Here is a 14,402-nt window from a genome sequence, read left to right as displayed (position 1 = left end):
AACCCGCCCGGATGTCCCCTAGTGTCCTTAAAAAAAGGACATGTCCAGGTAAAACTCCATGAGAGAGATTTGCATGCACTGCCTCCATTGCATGCAAATCTCTCTCATGAATATTCATTGCAGAGCTACTTAGGGTCTCTCTCTTACACTGCCTTCAACTTAACATAACAGCACAAGCAAAGCATGTCCCAGGAGTGGCCAATAGCGTAGCTGATGCTCTCTCACATTTGCAATTCTCTTTCTTCCGACAGATTGCTCCAAGCACAGACGAGAAGCCTACAGCTGTTCCTCCAAACTTTGGAGGCTATCCAACCCACAAAGCTACAGCTGATGTGCCAATCTGTTACCTCTTCGACCTGGAGTGTGTATCAGCATACCTTCCAAGATGTCTTCAATTTCCTACTGCTAAAGGGGGGGGGGGGCAGCCAGGCCCCAACCTGGACAATCTGCTAGCCTGCTACGTCACCTCTGCATTCCAACATGGCATATCAAGATCCACAACATCAGCCAAGCTGGCGGGGTTTTTTTTTCTTTGCCACACTCCACGGCTGGGGCAACCTGTGGTCCAGCTTTCTATCCAGGACTCTTCTTAGAGGGTGATCCCGCTCCTGTCATCCCCTTCCAGACAAGTGAAGACCTATAACACACAACCTGCTGATATCCCAGTGGGAGATCTTTCCTCAAGTATGCAATTCTGCTTATGAGACTGCCTTATTTAGAGCTGCATTCAGTTTGGCCTTCTTCGTGGCCCTGCGCATCAATGAACTCACTGCGAGGTCCAAGTCCGCAAAACCAGAGGCCTTGCTGTCTCCAATGCAACCACTCATGAAGACAGAGTCTGGATACGAATTGCAAGATCAAAAAAACGACCAATTAGGAACACTGGCTGAAACACCTGCCCACCTCAAAACCTATGCAGTTATCTCAGAGTATGTCCACAGGCAGCTATCACCTACTTGTACACGAGAACCTAATACCACTTACCAAGTTCCAGTTCGCTGCAATCACCAAGGCAGGAGACTGCCCGTCCAATTTGGAGACCCATTCCTTCCGGATTGGCCCAGTCCAGCCATCCAAAACATCAGTAGATGGAAATGTAATGCACACCTTGGCTCCATACACCCAACAACCATCAGCAGACAGTCTCATCCACTTTAATATGTCTTGTCTTACAGGGACAGCGGCAAAGCCTCATCGGGCACTCCTGCATTCATCACACTGCCAAGAGAGCTAAGGCATGCCCTCAAGGACTCCATGCTGGTGTGTTATCAGAAGCATGACCTGGAATCAACTTTTGCCTTACATCCAAGAACTTCTGGCTACTGCAGCACCACCAGCAGTTATGACCTTGCACCTTGGAGGCAACGATTTGAATTCTATCTCATGCAAGTAGCTGATAGCTTCAGCAACAATTGATCTTTTCCAGCTGTCATTCCTCTTGCCAGCTACCTCAATATTCTGATATGATATTGTACCTAGACACAGATGGGTCATGTCTACCCTCTGGGGCTGCAGCCTGAAGAAGGTGAACAGGCAGACTGGTCTATGGAATTGCTCCTAGGTGGCCAGAAGATATGGCACCACTGGGCCACCCCTTGAATCCCTGGGAATTTCCACAGGGACCACATACATTTTTCAGACATGGCACAAGATAAGCTCCTTAATGACTTTCAAGAGGCCCTTCATTTCATAGACTAGTTACCCTAGCCGTGGCTTACCATACTCCCCTAGTTGGGGGAGGGGGGCTGCGACACACCTTACTGCATGGGGCTGTGGTGGGAATGGGAGTACCTGAGCCAATAAAGTGCCATCCAGAAACACATTTAGTGGAGCACAGTATTTGCAGAGGAAAGTAAATAGGCAATGGATGCTCTGCAGAGTGGTAACGCCCAGCTCCAGAGTAAGGCAGGCGTGGACTGAAACACATATGCGTGACCTAGCTGGACATTTGGATGGCATGTCATTGTGCATCCATGGCAGATTAAATGCCCCAGCTGGGTAATGGTGGGGCAAAGCACAGGACTTAAAAGGCCAGGGGTCGGGTGCTTCCCAGAAGTGTTGATGTTTGTTAATAAAGCTGCGGCCTTGTTTTGCCCACACCTCAACAAAGTTTATTGCCTGTTATCAATAAAGTTGTTACCTTGTTTTGAACAAATCTGAACAAAATTCCTTGTCATCATGCTTTCTGGAAGAAGTGAATGCGGTGTGAGCCTGGACACATGTGATCTCTGCCTATGTTGTGGCTCCCCCAAATGTCCCAATGGCTTGATTTTGTGCGTTTTTCACTGGACTTTTTTTTTTCAAAAATGCTCCAAAAATGTACTGAGCACAACAACTTCAAGCAAATGGCCATTTTTGAAACAAAAAATTGGACGTTGTTCTGTTTTGAAAATGGTTGTGTTCGTTCCTGAATTTTTGCACATTTTCCACAAAACATCCAAAGTTGGATTTAGACGTCATATCTAAAATGCCCCTTCACATGTATTCAAATGATTTGTGCAGAAAACGTACAGCTCATGGGGGAGAGAGCAGAATGAATGCGCAAAAAAGTTTTGTGGTAAGCGCAGCTTTATTTGTGCACATGTCCAAAGGAAAATGGAAGTGCCAGCACACGTCAGTTCCTTTTCTTTTGCGCCTATGCATAATCCCCAGAAAACTTTCTTACACTTTTTCAAGGCTCATATTTAGGGAAGGATAACAGGCACCGAGGTGCACTTTCATTATCGGCTTTGCTCGGACACCTGCATATATCCGTTACCTCCCATCTGCCACAGGCACTTCCTTTTGGTTGCAACGAAGACAAAACTGACAGTTAAATCTCAAAAACTGGCTTGAGATCCTCTCCGTGAACTCTTCTATGCTGCCCCAGACCTGGTGAAAAAAATTCACTGTTGTGTGCACGTCAAAAACTCTCTGTATTGCTTGGAATACTCTCTTCATTGCTCAGCATATTCTGCATTGCTCAGAATACTTAAATGAGCTCATTACCATACATTTTAATACAGGGTGCAGTCATGTCTTCCATGCAAGTTAACTCACATGCTCAATCCTCTCTGCATCCTGCACCTAATAACATGTACACGCAGTAACCCGCGGTAACCCAAGATCAGGCTCATTGTAGCTTTCTGCATCGGTGTGTGTGTCTGTCTGTGCATTTTTTAGGAACAGACCAAGAATGATTAACTAGTCTCTCAGATCTGACATTTATTAAGGTTGATATATTTTTGCTTTTGGCTGTTTTGGAGGCTCATTTTCAAAGCACTTAGCCTTCCAAAGTTCCATAGAAACCTATGGAACTTTGGAAGGCTAAGTGCTTTGAAAATATGCCTCATTGTGAGCTAATTAATTAAATAATGTAAAGTAGTCTCTTTGTGTGTGTGTCTGTGCATACGGACAGAGAAAGAGAGAGACCAATGGATGGAGCCTTCCCAGTAGGTATTATCAGTTGGGCCAAAGTGCCTTACAAAAATCAACTGTACATTTATAAGAATTAATGCACTAAGTCTCTTATGTCATTTGTTACCATCAGGGCTTTTTTTGAGGGGGTACCTGGGGTACTGAGTACCGGCACCTTTCCCATTGTCTGCTAAAATTGACCCATGGAACCTGAGTTTTAATGAAAGAGCTCAGGCTCTACACCCCAATTCTGCCTTGCTGTAGATTCTGTGACTGGTTGCAGGGGGCCTCAGTGATCATCCCACCCCTGAAGGGTGGCCTGGCATTTGAGTACCGGCACCTTTTTCGCTAGAAAAAACACACTGGTTACCATACTTGTAAACTACAAATTGCTACTGTGCTGTACCTCTTTAAGGGGGTCTTTTACTAAGCTGCAGTAGAGTTTTTAGCCTGCAGGAATATATGGGCATTTCTAGCATTTAGCGCATGGCAATCAACGCATGCTAAAAACACTACCACAGCTTAGTAAAAGGGCCCCTAAGTCTTTCATGCCAATACAATAAGAATGCGCATCCAGTTTTGGTTCAGAAAATCTTATGTCCATAATAACCACTCTCGTAAAATCTTCCAATTGATGCACATAAAGTTGATCTACATTAAAGAAGAAACTTTTGTGGGTGTTAATTAAGTATCACATTCATTTCTGAAAGGAACCAAAAAAAAAGTCTGAAAACAATCAGAAAACACACTGAATTTTTTTTTTGATACACTGCCTTTAATTCTGAGGCAAAAGATGATGACTTTCCCACAGTTCATGGGTGGCTAGGAAACACTGCCAAAGTCCTGACACAGAACACTTTATTTAACCTCATTTCTGAAGGCTTCAAAGTCCCCAAAAAATGTGGTAGAAAGCTAATAAAAAATTCCCCTCATAAAAGAAGAAGGGCCATGATGTACCATTAAGTGAAAACTGTCACTACATGAGTTTACTGATGTTGGTGAACTAATGTGGAATCTGCAGCCTTCTTGACTTTAATTAAATCCACATTGTTACTGTAGCCCACAGACTCCACCAGAAATGGATGTCTTTCCGATGCTGAGATTATAACACTTCCAAAAGCTTTTATTTTGCAGATCTGTATGCCAGCAAACATCAGCAAGCTGCTCTACTATGTTTAGTATACTTCCATTACCCACAGCCTCACTGGGAACACACAGAGAGAGAATATGAACTCCATGTTGGCATTTTTACGGCATCTTAACCCAAAACACAGTCAACAGATGGCATAAAGCTCCAAGGCATCCCTGCCCCAAAGAGCTTACATTTCACTTGAGCAGCTGGCTGAAGGGAAAGTAGTGATCTGCCATATGTCACCATGAGGTCTCCATGACATCCCCAGCTTTGAGAAGATCAGGGAACAAGCCAGCTTTTTTTCTATGCTTTCAAGGTTAAAATGAGTTGCATCATGTACAAAAGTATGTCTAATACGTAGACTCATTTTAGTTTTGATTTTTTTTTTTAACAGATTTGCTTTATGTACTTCCAAACTAACTAAGGGGTCCTTTTACTTAGCCGCACAAAATCTGGGCTTAGCGCATCCTAACATAGGAGTTTCAGGCACACTAAGCCCATTTTTACCATGTTCCAAAAAAAGAGCTTTTTTTCTATTTTATTCTTGCAGGACCTATGCTAATTTTTCCATTAGTGTGCAGTACTTGCAAAAATATTAACACCAGAGTGCCTACCACCTCTTATTTAGGCAGCGGTAAGTGCTCCTACATTAACCCCTCATTAATCGATTAGCGTGTGCTAGCTGATTAGTGCTTCCATGCCCGTTCCCTGCCCATGCCATGCCCACCCCCAAATATTTCAAAGTAGGCAATTAGTCCCTGCAGTTAGTGTGGTCACGTGAACAAGGACGGGCCCTGCAGCCAAGACAAACCAGAGCCACAGAGCAGGTTATGGTGAACAAAATAATATTTTATTGAAGGTATCAGATAGGGGTCCTGTTCAACTCAGCCAGCAGCCAGACTCACCTTCAGAAAACTAAAATATGAAAGAGCCACCCCTCTACTACAAGCATTACACTGGCTCCCAATCAAAGCCAGCATAACCTTCAAACTCTGTACTATGGTCTGCCTCATAATTCACGGCGAAGCACCTGCGTACCTCTCAGACATGATCACCCTACCCCTTAAGAACTCACTGAAAGAGGCAAGGAACTATTTGACACTTCACTACCCCAGCTGTTACATACTCATCTACAAGTCTGTACACTTTGCGAATTTCCCCTACTAGGCACCAAGATGTAGAACGCACTGCCAAAATCACTAAGGTTCCTAACTCCCCACACCATCTTTAAGGAAACACCTCAAGACATACCTGTTCAAGAAGTTCCTACCCACAGACAACAAAAAGTGAATCAACTTCACCCAACAGAAATGAACCAACCACCCCACCAACATAAATGCCAATCCCCCTCCCACTAACCATGATCAACACATCTAAATATCCAGTTCTACCCACAACATCCCAAACAACCTAACCCCTAACCACTTAGATCCAACCGAACAGGAACTTTCCCCCGATCACCTGCTGTCCATCCCAGTGTCTCCCGTTGAAGCGATCACAAGGATCACCTACTTCTCATCCTAAAGGTAACTCCCTATCTAAATTTCATCTCAAATGTAACCCTTTATCTAACATTCATCTCAAATGTAACTCTCTAGCCAATGTTCATCTTAAGTGTAACTTTGTTACCACTGCCTATAATACAATGTAATTCTCTACTGATATCTTCCATTGTAAGCCACATTGAACCAAAAATGTTTGGAAAATGTGGGATATAAATGCTGCTGCTATAAATAAATAAACTCTGTATAAGAGTGTCCCTGTGTGGACTGCTCCTGTAGGGCAGCGGCATGCAACATATGCAGCTGGGCTCTGGTCTGGCTCCCCAGGGTTACCAGCACAATCGTTAGCAGTTCACTGAGGCCAGCCTGCAAACCAGCTAGGTCAAAGACAGTAGTGTGCTGGAGCCGGCTTGCTCCGGCTCGCAAGAGCCGCTTGTTAAATTTTGACAGATCTTGCGAGCCGGTTGTTCTTCGGGACGAGCCAGCTCCATTACATGAGGTAAGCATGGCAGGAGGGTACCATCACAGGCCATGCTTACCTCCCCTCCCGCTCCCAAACATGTCCAGCGATTGTCCTTCGCCCCCACCCTCCCCTCCCGCCCCATCCATCTTTTTTCATTACCTCCGTTGAAGCGCCACGTTATTTAAAGCCCTGCTGCCCGTCTCTAGCCTTCCCTGTTTGCTTCTGATGAGTTCGTGCCTTCTGACGTCATTTCCTTTTTCCGCGAAGGCGGGAGGGAGGTCCAGAGCCTGAGATGAGGGGACCCATTTTAGCCCCCCCCCCCTCGGCACCGCCGACCCCCCATGCCACTTTTGACCGCCCCCCCCCCCAGCACCGCCGCTGTTGCCACCACTTTTTTGACCCTCCCCCGATGCCCCTCCCCTTTTGACCCCCCTTCCCGCTGCTGCCAACCCTCCCCCGCCACCACCGTCAGGTACCTGTGCTGGCTGGGGACCCCAACCCCTGCCAGCCGAAGTCCTGTTCAGCGCCGGTCTCTGGGCCTGTGCGTTGCTGCTGCAGCTGATGTGGAAGGATTCTATTTCTGTGTGAGTCGTCCTGACGTCCTGCACGTAGGAACGTGCAGGATGTCAGGACGACTCACACAGAAACAGAATCCTTCCACATCAGCTGCAGCAACTTCGGCTGGCTGGGGTTGGGGACTTCCGCCAGCACAGGTACCTGATGGTGGCGGAAAGGGGGGGGGTCGAAAGGGTCGGCAGCAGGGGGGGCCCATGCCTCCATGGCCCCATGTAGCTACGCCCCTTACGCAGATCCATTTTTCAGTGTGCCTGTAAAAAAGGTCTCTTTTTTGGCTGAAAATGGACGTGCAGCAAAATAAAATTTGATGCACGTTCAGATGGGTCTGATACCTTACCGCCACTCAGTCACTTAGCAGTAAAGTGTCATGCGTTAACTGGGCAGTAATCATCAATCTGCGTACACTGCCGATTACTGCCCAGTTAGTGCCGCGTGTTCAAAAATAAAAAATATTTTTGGATGTGCGTAGCGGACGCACAATAAAAATTGGAATTACCACCTGGGCCATGCGGTAGCCAGGCAGTAGTTCCAGCTTGATGAGCATTATGCGCACAAGGGCACCTATACGGCTTAGTAAAAGGGCCCCTAAGAGACACAAACATTTGCAGACGCTATTGAAAACAATATCAAACATGTCAGGATTATATTGTTTTAGTAAACCTCCATGGTTTTGTATGCTTTTTGTTAGGAGGGGATGAGGGAGGGATGTAAGGAGAACTGGGGTGGTTTGGAGAGTTTGAGGACTGTATGAAGGGGGAAGAGTTATATTGAAAAAATTTTTTTTGTCAGTGCTCCAGAATTTGCTTTGTTATTTGCAATGCTGTATTGTAGATTTCAGTGCTGCACTATATGCTTTTACTTTTGCTTGTGATTACAATAAAGATATCTATATAAATAATTCTCACCTCAAACATTCTGAAGCTCACTCTGTGGCAGGGAAACACTGGAGCTCTGCACTTAGGCTGTCACCACTCACCACTCACTGTCACTCAGGCACCACTCACTCTCACTGATAGACCCGCCCTCAGCCATGCCCCTTCCGCACATAATTCCCTACCTCAACGTTCTAATGAAGCTGCAACTTCCGGTTTGTGAGGCGGCATAGATCGGAATTTATCCCCATTACTGTTTGCCCTGCCCTCGCATCAAACATGATGACGTTGAGAGCGGAGCAATGACACTTGACCAATCGCATTGCTGCACCCTCGACGTCATCATGTTTGATGCAAGGGCGGGGCATACATGGATCTACTACGTGACGACGAACAGAGGGAGTGTGAGGCAGGCAGACTGTAGGTCACACGCAGCGACAGAGCCAGCCAGTCACTCTGTACGTCGCAGGGCAAGGCGACCACGACCACTCTCAAGCACGGAGGGTAAGTCCACCAACAAGGGGAGGGGGATGGTAACCAAAGCGCCTTGGCCATTGGCCTCAGAAACGGGCCTTTCTTACTAGTATCTACATAAAAACAATAGCAAACGCTTATGACTGCCTATGTGTGGATTTTTTTTTTTGTCAGTTTCCCATATGCTCTTCCAGCACAAACTACCCCTCAGTTGCTGCAGGAAAGTAAGGACATTTCCCCACTGAGGTTTCGTGTAAGCTGCCCAATCCTTTCCATGGTGGTGACCAGGGCAGGTGGTCTTTGCCTCTGTCAGGGATCCAGGAGCAGTAAGTGTTGTGCCCATCAGCATTGGGTCCACGGGAGAGATTAGCCTGTGTTAAATTATGCAAAATTATGAAATTGTGCCAGAGCACAATCAACCGCCCACCCACTGTCATAGGAAGACATGAGATGCTCGCTTGCTGCCAGGAAGGAGGTTTAATAGAAAACATTCAGAGTTTTTACTAAACCTCCTTGGCTGCCCGGAACAAAACCTACAAAGTGGCATAAATTTTTTTTTTTTTTCCTTTTCCTATGTACCCTGGTATTCCTCCACTTCTGACCACTGCCTCATCGCATTACTGCTCTAACCGATAAAAGCTATTCTGTTCTGACGGTTCTTTTGTGTATATCCGGATGCTGCACAAGCCGGCATGTTTCTATAACTGAGATTGAATAAAAATGCGCTGAAAACTGTGAGAGCTTGTTTAGGATTCACCAATATGGTGGCTGCGCGGGGGAGATGGCTTCAACTTTTTTACGTCATGCCGTCTCCGTTCATAAAACCTCCTTGGTTCTGACACTGTGAGGGAGTATCCTCAAGGGAAAGTGGCAGAGTCCAATAGACACTCTCACACAGGGAAATTACACCAAGACCAGACGTGCCAAGGGTGAACCATTTCAAAGAGTGAGATTTACCACACCAAGGAGTAAGATTGTCTAAAATGATTTAAGTGTAGTATTGCTTGGCAAATGAATCAAGGCAGCATTAAATTATATTGATTTTTTTTTCTTTGGAGCCTCTGAAAGAATACAGACAAAGTGAGGAGTGATTTGGATAAATTTTTCGAACTGAAAATTGTCTTTCACTCAGTAGTTAAAAATAAGTACATCAGTTTCAGAACACATGTACTTGCAGTAAAGGGAAAAGGGACAGGGCAAGGGAAGCAGTAGGCAGGAAAGTGTGCTCAGATTTCTGCTTACTGGTTGGACCCCTTGTTTACTTCTCTAAGGCTTGCCTCCCAAGAAAACAGTGATGAAGATCAGTGCACTGGTACTGATGCTCTGATGAGTGAGAAATAGCACTCAAAGAGTGTGAGAATAGAAACGATTTGTAGTAGTAGTAGCAGAACTTTCAAATCAGTGTGACACACTTCTAATGAGTGAGACTTGGCATATCTGCAAGACACTTTAGCGCATCCTGTGACAAGCCTTTCTCAGGGAGCTAAGCCCACTTTAGGACTTAGTGCACCTTAGTAAAAGAGCCCCTAAACCAATAAAATTGAACCAGAAAGAGCAGTGGTGTGCTGCTCATACTGATTCACCAGAGCCAGTTGTTAAATTTTAATGAATTTTGCAAGCCGGTTGTTGAATGGGGCCACCATACAGCAATGTACAGTCAACATGTTTTATCCCTCCCCCCTAGAGCTAGTCGCATCATCCTCATCTCTCCCTCCTCTCCCCCTTCCCCTCTCACCTGCCCGTCAGCTTCCCATCTCATATCCACGTCAGGTCTATCCTCCTGTCCTTAGCGCCTTCCATCAAATCTCTCTACTCTTCCAGCAGTACTAGCAGTAACACGCTGCCTGGCCGACCCAGAGCCTTTTCTCTGCCAGATTCCGCCCACGCGTAAACAGGAAGTTGCACTGACGGGTCAGGATATGGCAAAGAAAAGGTTCCAGGTTGTCCAGGAAGCGTGTTACCATTAGCACTGCTGGAAGAGTAGTGAGGATTGAAGGACAGCCGGTGAGGGGGGATGGACCTAAGGGAGGATAAGGGAGAGGTACTGGACTTGTGAAGGAGGAGGGGGACATTGAGGGAGAGGTACTGGATGGGGTGGGGGCTATGGGAGAGGTGCTAGAAGCCTGATGGGGCTGAGGAAGCCTGATGGGGCTGAGGTAGAGGTGGTGGAATCATGGGGAGGAGCTGAGGGAGAGGTAATGGACTTGCGGGGGAGGGGGCTGAGGGACACTTAATGGAATCACAGGGGGCTGAGGAAGAGGTAATGGATTTGTGGGGAGGGGTCTGGGGAGAGATGTTGGACTTGTAGAAATGCTAAATAGTAGTAGTAGTAGTAGTAGTAGTAGTAGTAGTAGTAGTAGTAGTAGGTGGTGGTGTGCTGGGGCAGGAAAAATGCCACACCACAGGTGAGGGAACCAGGAAGCGAGGGGGCAATGCTGAACTATGTGGGAGGGGGACTGGAGAGAGGGGAAATGCTGGACTGTGATGGGGGGCTTGGGAAACATTGATAAAAAGAGATATGATGGACTGTGGGATGCAGGGAAGAGAGGAAGAGAGATGCTGGGTAGACGTGAAGCGTCTGTTTACGCTTTCCAAAAATACTAGGACTAGGAGGCATGTGATGAAGCTACAAAGTAGTAAATTTAAAACGAATTAGAGAAACTTTTTCTTCACTCAACGTGTAATTCAACTCTGGAATTTGTTGCCAGAAAATGTGGTAAAGGCGGTTAGCTTAGCAGAGTTTTAAAAAGGTTTGGATGGCTTCCTAAAGGAAAAGTTCATAGACCATTATTAAATTGGACTTGGGGAAAATATTTCTGGGATAAACAGCATAAAATGTTTTGTACTTTTTTGGGGATCTTGCCAGATATTTGTGACCTGGATTGGCCACTGTTGGAAACAGGATGCTGGGCTTGATGGACCTTTGGTCTGTCCCAGTATTGCAATACTTATGTAAAGGAGATGCGACTATAGAAATCCACTTTTAGTGAGCTTTCACTTCTAGTGTGTGTGGTTTACTGCCTACATGGAAGGAGGATGGCATCAAAATTTGTGTATCCACCTCTCCTGCTGATGGGCTGGGTTTACTGCAGCCGCTCTCCCCTTGAAACCACTACCTTGAAGAACATTGACGCTGCAGTTTTTTCAGGGGCAGGGAGGAGGGAACTGGGAGCTGCGGGGAAGGAGAGAAAGAAGGGACAGGGTGCTGCTGGACCATAAGGGGAGAAGGGGGAGAGAGAGAGAGAGGACAGGAAGCTGCTGGACAATAGGGGGAGAGGAAAGAGATATGCAGAGCTACATGTGTGGGTAGAGAAAAAGAAAGGAGAGGCTTGGCTACAATGGTTTGAGAAGGGAGAGGGAGGGGATATAATGGGCATGAAGGATGCTCTGATGAGTGAGAAATAACATATACTGGGCATGAAGGAACCTTGTGTGAGAGACTATATGGGGGTTGTCAAAGAGATAAGTAAGAAGAGGATGGTGAGTACAGGAGGAGTAATAGGGAGTGGGAGAAAGGGAAGAGAGAAGGAGGCCAGGGAAAGAGTGAGACAGGAGAGCTAGGGGGTGAGAGGAAGTGATGGAAAGTTGAAGTGAAATATAGGTGGAGGACTGAAGAGTGAGAAGATAGAATTTGAGTGGGCAGATAGAAAAGAGAGAGAGAGCAGAAATATGTCGAGATGAATGTAGTGAGGAAATGGAAGAAGATAGGAGGAAAGTAGAGAAAAGACAAATGAACAGTACACACTGGAAAGAGAGCACAAGACAGGAAAGCAGAAGAGAGAAACTGGGAGCAACATGCTTGGAAAAATAAAACACCCAAACAACAAAGGTAGAAAAGGTATTTTATTTTTAATTTGTTAGCTTTGGGAAATTTGCACCACTGATGTGTTTGTATTTTGTTTAGTGCAGGAGGAAATGCATTTCTGTTTTAATTTCTCCCAAGTTGTGGTACCTGCCTCCACTACATGCAAATTTCTGTCATGAATATTCATTGTGGATATCCTGAAAACCTGACTGGCTAGGGTACCTCCAAAACCAGGTTTGGGAACCACTGGGCTAAACCAATCCTGGAGTTTGCCCCATTATATGTGTGAGGGCCAGGGCTGCCAAGAGGGGGGACAAAATTCCCCCGGACCCGGCCTCTAAGTTTAACTATAGAAAAGGTGATTACGACAAAATGAGAAAAATGGTAAAAAAAAAGACTGAAAGGAGCAGCTCGCAGAGTAAAAAACTTGCATCAGGCGTGGATGCTGTTTAAAAACACCATCCTGGAGGTTCAGGACAAATATATTCCACGTATTAGAAAAAAGGGAAAAAAGACTAAACGTCAGCCGGCGTGGCTAAACAGTAAGATAAAGGAAATCATTAGAGCCAAAAAACAATCCTTCAGAAAGTGGAGAAGAGAACCAACTGAAAGTAACAGGATAGATCATAAGGAATGCCAAGCCAAATGCAAAGCGGAGATAAGGAGGGCAAAAAAGGACTTTGAGAAGAAATTAGCGTTGGAAGCAAAAATACATAGTAAAAATTTTTTTAGATACATTAAAAGCAGGAAACCGGCCAAAGAGTCGGTTGGGCCGCTGGACGAAAATGGTGTTAAAGGGGCGATCAAGGAGGACAAAGCCGTAGCGGAGAAATTAAATGAATTTTTGCTTCGGTCTTCACCGAGGAGGATTTGGGGGGGACACCGGTGCCGGAAAGAATATTTGAAGCGGGGGAGTCGGAGAAACTAAACAAATTCTCTGTAACCTTGGAGGATGTAATGGGTCAGTTCAGCAAGCTGAAGAATAGTAAATCACCGGGACCTGATGGTATTCATCCCAGAGTATTAATAGAACTAAAAAATGAACTTGCGGAGCTACTGTTAGAAATATGCAATCTGTCCCTAAAATCGAGTGTAGTACCGGAAGACTGGAGGGTAGCCAATGTTACTCCGATTTTTAAGAAGGGTTCCAGAGGAGATCCGGGAAATTATAGACCGGTGAGTCTGACGTCGGTGCCGGGCAAGATGGTGGAGGCTATTATTAAGAATAAAATTGCAGAGCATATACAAAAACATGGACTGATGAGACAAAGTCAGCACGGATTTAGTGAAGGGAAGTCTTGCCTCACCAATCTAATGCATTTTTTTGAGGGGGTAAGCAAACATGTGGACAATGGGGAGCCGGTTGATATTGTATATCTGGATTTTCAGAAGGCGTTTGACAAAGTGCCGCACGAAAGACTCCTGAAGAAATTGCAGAGTCATGGAATCGGAGGTAGGGTATTATTATGGATTAAGAACTGGTTGAAAGATAGGAAGCAGAGAGTAGGATTGCGTGGCCAGTATTCTCAGTGGAGGAGGGTAGTTAGTGGGGTCCCGCAGGGGTCTGTGCTGGGTCCGTTGCTTTTTAATGTATTTATAAATGACCTAGAGATGGGAATAACTAGTGAGGTAATTAAATTCGCCGATGACACAAAATTATTCAGGGTCGTCAAGTCGCAGGAGGAATGTGAACGATTACAGGAGGACCTTGCGAGACTGGGAGAATGGGCGTGCAAGTGGCAGATGAAGTTCAATGTTGACAAGTGCAAAGTGATGCATGTGGGTAAGAGGAACCCGAATTATAGCTACGTCTTGCAAGGTTCCGCGTTAGGAGTTACGGATCAAGAAAGGGATCTGGGTGTCGTCGTCGATGATACGCTGAAACCTTCTGCTCAGTGTGCTGCTGCGGCTAGGAAAGCGAATAGAATGTTGGGTGTTATTAGGAAGGGTATGGAGTCCAGGTGTGCGGATGTTATAATGCCGTTGTATCGCTCCATGGTGCGACCGCACCTGGAGTATTGTGTTCAGTACTGGTCTCCGTATCTCAAAAAAGATATAGTAGAATTGGAAAAGGTACAGCGAAGGGCGACGAAAATGATAGTGGGGATGGGACGACTTTCCTATGAAGAGAGGCTGAGAAGGCTAGGGCTTTTCAGCTTGGAGAAGAGACGGCTGAGGGGAG

Source organism: Microcaecilia unicolor, chromosome 2, assembly GCF_901765095.1.
Source record: "Microcaecilia unicolor chromosome 2, aMicUni1.1, whole genome shotgun sequence".
NCBI lineage: Eukaryota > Metazoa > Chordata > Amphibia > Gymnophiona > Siphonopidae > Microcaecilia > Microcaecilia unicolor.
This window is presented reverse-complemented; position numbering follows the sequence as displayed.